This window comes from Hordeum vulgare, chromosome 5H (genome assembly GCF_904849725.1).
Source record: "Hordeum vulgare subsp. vulgare chromosome 5H, MorexV3_pseudomolecules_assembly, whole genome shotgun sequence".
NCBI lineage: Eukaryota > Viridiplantae > Streptophyta > Magnoliopsida > Poales > Poaceae > Hordeum > Hordeum vulgare.
The window spans coordinates 377,121,433-377,134,304 of record NC_058522.1 but is presented as its reverse complement, the minus strand read 5'-3'; positions in this window follow the sequence as shown (position 1 = coordinate 377,134,304).

The window sequence follows — 12,872 nt, the reverse complement described above, 5'->3', positions numbered from 1 at the left end:
GTGGTTAGTGTAGTCCTGGTAGTTGAACGCAAGGAGGAGGGCAAGGTAGACCAAGTTAGGCTAAAACCCTAAGCTTGGGGGAGTACATGTTCTCACCAACTTTACATTCTTGCTTATGCTTTCACTTTGTTAGCCGGTGTTCACACTTTGCCACTTTATCATCCATGCTAGTTTATTTTCTTTTTCTCGTTTTCTTTTCGTGTGTCTGTCTAGTTTGAGAAAACCCAAAAAGATTTTATTTTTCTTCTTTTGCTTGTTGGGAGCTTTCCAGTGTAGATAGTTTTCTTTTTCTTTGGGTCAAGGTACAAGAGCACGGTTACAATGTTTAGTGGCTCTTGCATGCATACCTGTTTAGCTTTCGAAGAGCCATATTACTTTGTCTTCTCCTTTGTGTTTGCCTGCAGATTCCAGCTTTAGTCCAATGCAAGAGCACGCTTACTATTGTTCACATCGTTCGGTCGTGCAAGTGAAAGGCAATAATGACGATATATGATGAAGTGACTGAGCCTAGAAAAGCTGGTATGAACTCGATCTATTTTGTTTTTGTAAATATGACTAGCTCATCATGCCTGATTCAGCTTTGTTGTGAGAAAATATGTTTGCAATGAAAACTTAGAGATCATAGTTGCTTATACCATGCTTAATTAGCTAGGAACTTATAATGGTTTGTCTTGGTTGCCCACATGAATGTTGAGATGACTATGATGTAATATGATAGGATGGTATCCTCCTTTGAATGTTTCAAGTGGCTTCACTTGGCACATGTTCACGCATGTAGTTGAAACAAAATCAACATAGCCTCTATGATGTTCATGTTCATGGTGATTTATGTCCTACTCATGCTTGCACTCAATGTTAGTTAATCTCGATGCATTTTGATGACTCTTGTCGCTCTCTAGTTGGTCGCTTCCTAGTCTTTTGCTAGCTTTCACTTGTACTAAGCAGGAATACTGCTTGTGCATCCACCTCCATAAACCCAAAGTTGTGCCATATGAGTCCACCATACCTACCTATGTGCGGTATCTACCTGCCGTTCCAAGTAAATTTGCATGTGCCACTCTCTAAATCTTCAAGAAATAATCTGTTTTGCATGCCCGAACCGCTCATGTTGTGTCAGGGGCTATTGGTATCTTCCATGCTAGGCGCGTTATCCTCGATATGTGTTTATTCACTATTATTCACAAGAAAGGGGCCGGTAATTGGAATTCCCAGTTCCATACTCAAATCGAAAAGATAATTGCAAACAAAACTCCCCCAGTATTGATGTTGGTATGGACGGTACCCGAGGTTTCGGCTAGCCGTGAAGTGTGATTGATTGGTGGTGGGGGAGTCAAAACTTTACTTTTCTGTTTGGGAACCGCCTATAGCATGTGTAGTGTGGAAGATGTTGAGAACTCCTAGTCATTGCGTTGACAATGAAAGCATGCCACCCAAAATTATCTTTGTTTTCAAAGCTTGAGCTCTAGCACCTTTGCAAATCAATGCTTCCCTCTGCGAAGGGCCTGTCTATTTATGTTCCTGTTGAGTCATCCTCCTCTTACAAAAGCACCAATTAGAGAGCACCTTTGTCATTTTTATGATTTGCTTTTAACTGTGTTGAGTATGACTATGACTGTATCTTCATTGCCATGAATTACAATGTTTAGTCAGCCCTTGGTCTTTGAAGGTGCTCTGTATTTATGTTTTGCGGTCTCAGAAAGAGCTAGCGAGATACCATCTATTCGTACTGCTTCATGTTGTTTTGATTGAAGTGTTGACGTTTGAGACTTATTATTATTTGCTCTCTAGTTGACTATGTCATTGATATGAGTTCACCGTGAGACCTAGATGTCATTTGCTTATGTGGTTTGCTTGTGATCTTGCTGAAACTCTGGATATGAGTTAGACATAGTTGTAATAACAAGATCAAACTGAGTTCGTCAAAGTTTTTGTTTTGTCTCTTTCAGTTTGTCAACTAAATTGCTTGAGGACAAGCAAGGTTTTAAGCTTGGGGGAGTTGATACGTCTCCGTCGTATCAACTTTTCCGAACTCTTTTGCCCTTGTTTTGGACAATAACTTGCATGATTTGAATGGAACTAACCCGGACTCACACTGTTTTCAGCAGAATTGCCATGGTGTTGTTTTTGTGCAGAAATAAAAGTTCTCGGAACGTCCTGAAAATTCACGGAGATTTTTTCTGTAATAACAGAAAAATACCTGCGCAAAGATCCACCGGAGGGGGCGTGCCAGTGGGCCACAAGCCCACAGGCCGCGGACACCCCCCTAGGTCGCGCCGTGCAGGCTTGTGGGGACCACGTGGCACCACCACCCCCAATCTCAGCTCTATATCTTCCGTTTCGCCTGGAAAAAAATCAGAGAGAAAGTTTCTTCGCGTTTTGCGATACGGAGGCGCCGCCACATCCTGTTCTTCATCTGGAGGGCAGATCTGGAGTCCGTTTTGGGATCCGGAGAGGGGAAATTGTCGCCATCGTCATCATCAACCTTCCTCCATCGAAAATTCCATGATGCTCTTCATCGTTCGTGAGTAATCTCATCATAGGCTTGCTGGACGGTGATGAGTTGGATGAGATCTATCATGTAATCGAGTTAGTTCTTGATGGGGATTGATCCCTAGTATCCACTATGTTCTAGATTGATGTTGCTACTACTTGGCTATGCTTAATGCTTGTCACTAGGGCCCGAGTGCCATGATTTCAGATCTGAACCTATTATGTTGTCGCCAATATATGTGTATTTTAGATCCTATCTTATAAGTTGTAGTCACCTACTATGTGTTATGACCTGGCAACCCGGAGTAACAATAGCCGGAACCACTCCCGGAGATGACCATAGTATGAGGAGTTCATGTATTCACCGTGTGTTAATGCATTGGTCCAGTTCTTTATTAAAAGGAGAACCTTAATATCCCGTTGTTTCCATTAGGACCCCGCTGCCACGGGAGGGATGGACAATAGATGTCATGCAAGTTCTTTTCCCTAAGCACGTATGACTACATACGGAATACATGCCTACATTAGATCGACGAACGGGAGCTAGTTACATATCTCTCCGTGTTATAGCTGTTACATGATGAATCACATCCGTCATACTCATCCATCACCGATCCACTGCCTACGAGTATTTTACTAGTGGTCCTCGATACGTTACTTTCTCTAGGCTTGTCCCTTGCTACAAAAGGGATTGGGCCACTTTGTCGTCACTTTGATGCTGTTGTCACTACTGCTGTTACTTGTTACTTTGTTGCTGCTGCTACTACTACTGCTATTCCTTGCTGCTCCGCTGTTACTTGTTGCAAGACTTTGTTGGCACCGACATCCCGTCAACAAGGCTTTTTACTGGCGCCATTGATACAACAGTTCGGAATAGTCTGCCATCAACAGATTGTTTCTGGCACCGTTGCTATCATACTACTTTGCTACTGATACTTTGCTTGCAGACACTAATCTTACAGGTGTGGTTGAACCTGACACATTCAGCTGCTAATACTTGAGAATATTCTTCCGCTTCCCGTCGTGCGAACCAACAAATTTGGGTTGACTACTCTACCCTCGAAAACTGCTGCGATCCCATACGCTTGTGGGACATCAAGGCTTTTTTCTGGCGCCGTGCCGGGGATTGTCAACAGTTTTTTCTGGCGCCATTGCTGGGGAAGCACAGCTATATTCTCTGAGTCACTTGGGATTGACGTGTGCTGATCACTTTGAGGAATCCGAAAGATCCAAGAACTAAAATCCTGCCTTCCACTATGAGGAGAGGTAAAGAACTGCCATCTAGCTCTGCACTTGATTCACCTTCAGTTCTGAGTAAGTTTGCGACGTCGCCTCCTGCTAGAAATATTGATATGTCGCATGTGCTTTATGATGCTACTTTTGCTACCCATGATGCTTATGATGCTATGCTTGATACTATGCCTGATGATGCTATGCTTGATACTGTGCCTGATGATGCTATGCTTGATACTATGCCTGATGATGCTATGCTTGATACTATGCCTGATACTGCTTTGCCACTAGGTGCATTCCTTGATGCACATATTGCTAGAGTTGCTGCTAGACGTGATGATACTTCTGAAACTGCTGATACTATTGAAGTAGAACCTGCTACTATGCCTGAATTGTCTGTTATGCCTGATACGCGCTATGTTATGGAGGGAGAGATAGCTGAGGATTTTCTTGTGTGTAAGGATAGCTATGATGTTGAGAAACTTCTGCGCAAGTGGAAAGAAAAATCTCTGAACGCTAGGATCAAATACGACCCGAAGTTTGCCACTTCGCATATCTTTGTGACCGATAAGGATTATGAATTCTCTATCGACCCTGAGTTAATCACTCTGGTCGAATCTGATCCTTTTCACGGTTACGAGTCTGAAACGGTTGTAGCCCATCTTACCAAACTGCACGATATAGCCACCCTATTCACTACTGAGGAAAAGATCCGCGACTACTATATGCTCAAGTTGTTTCCTTTCTCGCTAAAGGATGATGCTAAGACCTGGTTCACTTCTCTTGCTCCTGGATGTGTGCATAGCCCCCAGGATATGGTCTACTACTTCTCTAAAAAATATTTCCCTGCCCATAAGAAGCAAGCTGCCTTGCAGGAAATATACAACTTTGCTCAAGCTAAGGAAGAGAGTCTCCCACAAACTTGGGGAGGCTCATCCAGCTACTGAATGCTTTGCCTGATCACCCTCTTGAGAAGAATGAGATACTTGATATCTTCTATAATAGACTTACCGATGCTTCCAAAGACCATCTAGATAGTTGTGCCAGTAGTGTTTTTAGGGAACGAACCGTAGAACAAGCTGAGATTCTACTGAATAACATCTTGTGCAATGAGAATGCTTGGACTATTCCCGAACCACCTCCTATGCCAACTCCGAAGAAAAGAGGTATTCTATTCCTCAGTCCCGAAGATATGCAACAATCCAAGAAATCTATGCGAGAGAAAGGCATTAAACCTGAAGATGTCAAAAATCTACCACCTATCGAAGAGATCCATGGTCTCGATAACCCGATACAAGTAGTAGAAGTAAATTCTCTGCGTAGGTTTGATGAGAGTGATATTCCTTTTGATAAACCTGCTAGCTTATGCATGTATGAATTTGACAACTTTGTTGCCAAACAACAAAGTTTCAATGATTATGTTAGCACACAATTGGAAAAGAATGCTCGTATGCTTAGTCATTTAAGTGCTTGTGTGGACAGAAATGTCAATGATCTTAAACTTCTGAGTAAGCATACCTCTATGGTTACTACTCGGATAGAACAAGTACTTAAAGCTCAAAATGACTTGCTCAATGAGTTGAATGACAATTCCGTCAGAGTCGTCACTAGAGGCGGTAGAATGACCCAGGAACCTTTGTATCCTGAGGGTCATCCGAAGAGAATTGAAAAAGATTCTCAAGTGGTTAACACTGATGCACCTAGTCATCCTAGAAAGAAGAAGAAAGATGATAGGAACCTGCACGCTAGCAACCCAGATGCTGCTACACCTGAGAGTCCAAACGATGCCTCTGTCTCTGATGCTGAAACACAATCTGGTGATGAACATGAGCCTAATTATAATATCAATAGTGATGTTCATGAAGATGCTCAACCTAGCAATGATAAGGATGTGGAGATTGAACCTGTTGATCTTGATAACCCACAGCCTAAGAATAGAAGATACGATAAGAATGACTTCACTGCTAGGAAGCATGGTAAAGAAAGGGAGCCATGGGTTCATAAACCTATGCCCTTTCCTCCCAAACCATCCAAAAAAAGGATGATGAGAATTCTGAGCGCTTCGTTGAGATGATCAGACCTGTCTTTCTGCAGATGCGTTTTACAGATATGCTCAAGATGTCTCCGTATGCTAAGGACATGAAAGATATTGTGACTAATACGAGGAGGATACCTGAGGTTGAGATTTCCGCCATGCTTGCTAATTACACTTTCAAGGGTGGAACTCCGAAGAAACTAGGTGATCCCGGTGTGCCCACTATACCTTGCTCCATTAAAGGCAACTACATTAGAACTGCGTTGTGCGACCTTGGAGCCGGTGTTAGTGTTATGCCTCTCTCCCTTTATCGTAGACTTGAACTGGATAAGTTGACACCAACTGAAATCTCTCTGCAAATGGCCGACAAATCAACTGCTTTCCCTATCGGCATTTGCGAGGATGTGCCTGTTGTGGTTGCTAACACCACTATCTTAACAGACTTTGTTATCTTGGATATTCCTGAGGACGATGCCATGGTTGTCATCCTCGGAAGACCCTTTTTAAACAGTGCAGGGGCTGTTATAGATTGAAACAAAGGCAATGTCACTTTCCATGTCAACGGTAATGAGCATAAGGTGCACTTTCCGAAGAAACAATATCGAGTACATTGCATCAATGCTATCGAAAAAACTTCATCGATTCTTATTGGGAGCTTTGAATGCCCTATTCCTCGTGTCAAGATGAAGTATGATTTGCTTGTTGGGGAGATACACATCCCCATTGCGGTGACCTAGTGACTGTTTGAAAATTCTCCGTTCTCTTTTGCGATTCAAAAAGTTTTGTCGAGGGGATTTGATCAACCCCATTGACGGATTTCTTTCGATGACCATGAGATGGATGAATCAAGGAGTCACAAACCTCTGTTCCAAGCTTTCACCTTCGGTTGCTTAGAAGAAAAATTATAGGTTTACTTTAGTTTTCCCTATTTTCTGTTTTAGCGTCCGGTGGAAAAGTACCCCGAAAATAAAAGTTCTCCGAACGCTGTGAAAATCTAGTATGATTTTTTCTGGATTATTTGAAAAATACTGGGACAAAGAGTCTGTCTGGGTGCCACACCAGTGGGCCACAAGCCCTAGGGGCGCAGGCACCCCCCTGGCCGCGCCACCCAGGCTTGTGGGGCCAACAGGCACCCCCTCCACTCATTCTTGCTCCCATTTTCTTCTCCTACCTCCAGAAAAAATCGTTTCGCAGCTCAAACCCGTGTTCTTGCTCCTCTTGCTGGGATTTTCGATCTCTTTGCTCAAATCACTGTTCTCCGAACTGTTTTGGGGAAATTACTCCTTGGTAAGTGACTCCTCCATTGGTCCAATTAGTTTTTGCTCTAGTGCCTTATTCTCCGCGTATTTTTTCTGCCTTGGTGACCATGTTCTTGAGCTTTGCATGCTAATTCTAGCTGGTCACAAGTAGTTTTGATGCGTAATATGGTCTCTAGGCACTTGTGGGAGTAGTTGCTATGAGTTTCGTTGAGCCTTATTCACTTTTCCTTAGAATCACTAAAAAATTCAGAAATTTTCAGAGATAGAAAAGGGAAAAGCTGAGGAGGTTCTTGAGATGCTCGTCAAGCCGTGACCCCAAGGATGATGGGAGTGAGAAGAAGCCCAAGTATTCGGTCCCTCGAGTCGCGGAAGTTCGAGCGTGCGAGTGGCCAAGCGACCTGTTCTTACGCGCCGCTGGAATTTATGAGGACTTTTATCACTTGGTGGAGAACGCAGGCCTTACCGCCTTCGTTGAAGATAAGTGTTCGCAATACCTCCTCCTCACTAACATTTTCGTACAAAGTTTTAACTTCTATCCAAGGAAGAATCCTCCTATGGTTGAGTTTAAACTTTATGATGTCCCCCAGCGTATGTCACTCCTAGACTTTGGCAATGTTTGCAAATTACCTTACGTAGGGGATATTCATGAACCTCGTCCACGGGACTTGGAAGCATTTATCGATACAATTATTGTAGGAGAGGAGAGAGGAGTGTCTTGCGCTAGAGCTGCTAGCATTCATTTCCCCGTGCTTCGGTACTTCTCATTATTTGTGGGAAAATGTTTGATTGGCCGTGGGAAAGCTGGGTCACTTAGTTCCCCAGATCTTGCGGTCCTGCGCGAAGCCCTTTATAACGATAAAACTTATAGCTTGGGCGCTATAGTAGCTCAACGGTTGAACCTGAACCGTTCTAAAGGTGTTGTCTATGGAGGTATCTATGATACCCGTCTTGCTATACACTTTGAGATACCTATTAGACTGGAGGAAGAAGAAGAGATTTTTCTTCCCGAGAGATATCTAGATTACGATAGCATGGTTCGCCATGACTTTCTTGATAGAGATATAGGTGGAAGGATGATTTATTACCTGGTATTTAGTCAGGGTACTCGTGAGACTATTACTTTGCCTGCTCCTTCTTTGTTCAATCATCATGCAGGCAGGTACACTATTATGCCCTCGGACATCTACGCATATTACGGCTTGGCCCAACCACAGGTGCCCGTGCCCGAGCCGCTAGTCGAGTACCAGACGCCAGTTTATCAGTGGGAGCCAGAGGAGCTCACACAGCAGTGGCATCCTCTGTCCACTCCGGAGTACCCAGGAGCTGGTTATTTCCCTCCTTGGGAGTAGACCAAGTTAGGCCAAAACCCTAAGCTTGGGGGAGTACGTGTTCTCACCGACTTTACATTCTTGCTTATGCTTTCACTTTGTTAGTCGGTGTTCACACTTTGCCACTTTATCATCCATGCTAGTTTTATTTCTTTTTCTCGTTTTCTTTTCGTATGTCTGTCTAGTTTGAGAAAACCCAAAAATATTTTCTTTTTCTTCTTTTGCTTGTTGGGAGCTTTCCAGTGTAGATAGTTTTCTTTTTCCTTGGGTCAAGGTAGAAGACCATGGTTACAATGTTTAGTGGCTCTTGCATGCATATCTATTTAGCTTTCAAAGAGCCATATTACTTTGTCTTCTCCTTTGTGTTTGCCTGCAGATTCCAGCTTTAGTCCAATGCACGAGCACGCTTACTATTGTTCACATCGTTCGGTCGTGCAAGTGAAAGGCAATAATGACGATATATGATGAAGTGACTGAGCCTAGAAAAGCTGGTATGAACTCGATCTATTTTGTTTTTGTAAATATGACTAGCTCATCATGCTTGATTCAGATTTGTTGTGAGAGAAACATGTTTGCAATGACAACTTAGAGATCATAGTTGCTTATGCCATGCTTAATTAGCTAGGAGCTTATAATGGTTTGTCTTGGTTGCCCACATGAATGTTGAGATGACTATGATGTAGTATGATAGGATGCTATCCTCATTTGAATGTTTCAAGTGGATTGACTTGGCGCATATTCATGCATGTAGTTGAAACAAAATCAACATAGCCTCTATGATGTTCATGTTCATGGTGATTTATGTCCTACTCATGCTTGCACTCAATGTTAGTTAATCTCGATGCATTTTGATGAATGTTGTCGCTCTCTAGTTGGTCGTTTCCCAGTATTTTGCTAGCCTTCACTTGTAATAAGCGGGAATACTGCTTGTGCATCCACCTCCATAAACCCAAAGTTGTGCCATATGAGTCCACCATACCTACCTATGTGCGGTATCTACCTGTCGTTCCAAGTAAATTTGCATGTGCCACTCTCTAAATCTTCAAGAAATAATCTGTTTTGCATGCCCGAACCGCTCATGTGGTGACAGGGGCTATTGGTATCTTCCATGCTAGGTGTGTTATCCTCGATATGTGTTTATTCACTATCATTCACGAGAAATGGCCGGTAATTGGAATTCCCAGTTCCATACTCAAATCGAAAGGATAATTGCAAACAAAACTCCCCCAGAATTGATAATGGTATGGACGGTACCAGAGGATTCGGCTAGCCGTGGAGTGTGATTGATTGGTGGTGGGGGAGTCAAAACTTTACTTTCTATTTGAGAACCGCCTATAGCATGTGTAGCGTGAAGATGTTGAGAACAACTAGTCATTGCGTTGACAATGAAAGCATGTCACCCAAAATTATTATCTCTGTTTTCAAAGCTTGAGCTCTGGCACCTCTGCAAATCAATGCTTCCCTCTGCGAAGGGCCTGTCTATTTATGTTCCTGTTGAGTCATCCTCCTCTTACAAAAGCACCAATTAGAGAGCACCTCTGTCATTTTTATGCTTTGCTTTTAACTGTGTTGAGTATGACTATGACTGGATCTTCATTGCCATGAATTACAATGTTTAGTCAGCCTTGGTCTATCTCAGAAGGAGCTAGCGAGATACCATCTATTCGTACTGCTTCATGTTGTTTTGATTGAAGTGTTGATGTTTGAGACTTATTATTATTTGCTCGCTAGTTGACTATGCCATTGATATGAGTTTACCGTGAGACCTAGATGTCATTTGCTTATGTGGTTTGCTTGTGACCTTGCTGAAACTCTGGATATGAGTTAGACATAGTTGCAACAACAAGATCAAACGAAGTTCGTCAAAGTTTTTCTTTTGTCTCTTTCAGTTTGTCAACTAAATTGCTTGTGGACAAGCAAGGCTTTAAGCTTGGGGGAGTTGATACGTCTCAGTCGTATCTACTTTTCCGAACTATTTTGCCCTTGTTTTGGACTATAACTTGCATGATTTGAATGGAACTAACCCGGACTAACGCTGTTTTCAGCAGAATTGCCATGGTGTTGTTTTTGTGCAGAAATAAAAGTTCTCAAAACGTCTTGAAAATTTACGGAGATTTTTTCTGGAATAAAAGAAAAATACGTGCGCAAAGATCCACCGAAGGGGGCGTGCCAGTGGGCCACAAGCCCACAGGCCGCGGCCACCCCCCTAGGTCGCGCCGTGCAGGCTTGTGGAGCCCACGTGCCACCACCGCCCCCAATCTCATCTCTATATCTTCCGTTTCGCCTAGAAAAAAATCAGAGAGAAGGTTTCATCGCGTTTTGCAATACGGAGGCGCCGCCACATCATGTTCTTCATGTGGAGGGCAGATCTGGAGTCCGTTTTGGGATCCGGAGAGGGGAAATCGTCGCCATCGTCATCATCAACCTTCCTCCATCGACAATTCCATGATGCTCTTCATCGTACGTGAGTAATCTCATCGTAGGCTTGCTGGACGGTGATGAGTTGGATGAGATCTATCATGTAATCGAGTTAGTTCTTGACGGGGATTGATCCCTAGTATCCACTATGTTCTAGATTGATGTTGCTACTACTTGGCTATGCTTAATGCTTGTCACTAGGGCCCGAGTGCCATGATTTCAGATATGAACCTATTATGTTGTCGCCAATATATGTGTGTTTTAGATCATATCTTGCAAGTTGTAGTCACCTACTATGTGTTATGACCCGGCAACCGCGGAGTGACAATAGCCGGAACCACTCCCGGAGATGACCATAGTATGAGGAGTTCATGTATTCACCAAGTGTTAATGCGTTGGTCCGGTTCTTTATTAAAAGGAGAACCTTAATATCCCGTAGTTTCCATTAGGACCCCGCTGCCACGGGAGGGATGGACAATAGATGCCATGCAAGTTCTTTTCCCTAAGCACGTATGACTACATACGGAATACATGCCTACATTAGATTGACGAACGGGAGCTAGTTACTTATCTCTTCGTGTTATAGCTGTTACATGATGAATCACATCCGTCATACTCATCCATCACCGATCCACTGCCTACGAGTCTTTTACTACTGGTCCTCGCTACGTTACTTTGTCTAGGTTTGTCCCTTTCTACAAAAAGGATTGGGCCACTTTGCCATCACTTTGCTGTTGGTGTCACTACTGTTGTTACTTGTTACTTTGTTGTTGCTGCTACTGTTGTTCCTTGCTGCTCCGCTGTTACTTGTTGCAAGACTTTGTTGGCACCGACATCCCGTCAACAAGGCTTTTTACTGGTGCCATTGATACAACAGTTAGGAATAGTCCGTTGTCAACACATCGTTTCTAGCACCGTTGCTATCATACTACTTTTCTACTGATACTTTGCTTGCAGACACTAATTTTTCAGGTGTGGTTCAATCTAACACATTCAGCTGGTAATACTTGAGAATATTCCTTCGCTTCCCGTCGTGCGAACCAACAAATTTGGGTTGAATACTCTACCCTCGAAAATTGTTGCGATCCCATACGCTTGTGGGACATCAACAAGCCGTCTATCACGACGTCTCCAGAGTCGGCATCAATTTTCGTGCCGGCTGATTCCTCGGTGCAAGCGCCGTCGGCTACGCCCGCTGCGCCGGCTATAGCTCCTGTGCCGGTTGCACTGGCTTTGCCGACTCCAATTGCGGCACCGGCTACAACCACTTCGCCGGCTACGACTACTTCGTCGGCTACAAAAACAAATCCGGCTCCGCCAAACCTCGAATCCTGTCATCTCGACACCCAGTGGGTGGACGTCATGGAGGTAGACGATGAGCCGGCCGCCACGACGGTGTCACAGACACAATGTCTCGAACCCGCGACTGCTTCATCAAGCGTGGGGGCTGCAGAAGCCCCCGACACTCAGGTCGAGGCGGAGCCAGCCCTTATGTCGGCTCCGTCATGGGCTCAACCCATCCTGGCCTTCCTCCTTCGCGACGAACTTCCTCAAGAGGAGGCGGAGGCGAGGAAAATCCAGTGCAGATGTGCAGCCTACGCCATCATCAAACGCGAGCTGGTTCGGCGTAGCGTGACTGGCGTGTTCCAGCGCTGCGTTGAATCAGAAAAGGGATAGGAGATCCTCAGAGACATTCACCACGGGGAGTGCGGGCATCATGCCGCCTCTAGAACCCTGGTGGCCAAGGCATTTCACCACGGATTCTACTAGCCCACGGCCCTCGAGGAGGCCGTGGACATGGTCAACAAATGCGAGGGCTGCCAACGCTTTGGCGCGCAGAGCCACATGCCACCTTCGGCCCTCAAAACCATCCCCTTGTCATGGCCTTTCACCGTCTGGGGATTGGACATGGTGGGGCTTTTCAAGACGGCTCGCGGTGGCGTGACTCACCTCTTGGTGTCCATCGGCAAATTTACCAAGTGGATCGAGGCTAGGCCCATCAAGAAGCTTGATGACCCCACGGCTGTCAAGTTCATCACGGACATCTCTGTCCGATACGGCGTCCCCCACAGCATCATCACCGACAACGGCACTAACTTCGCCAAGGGC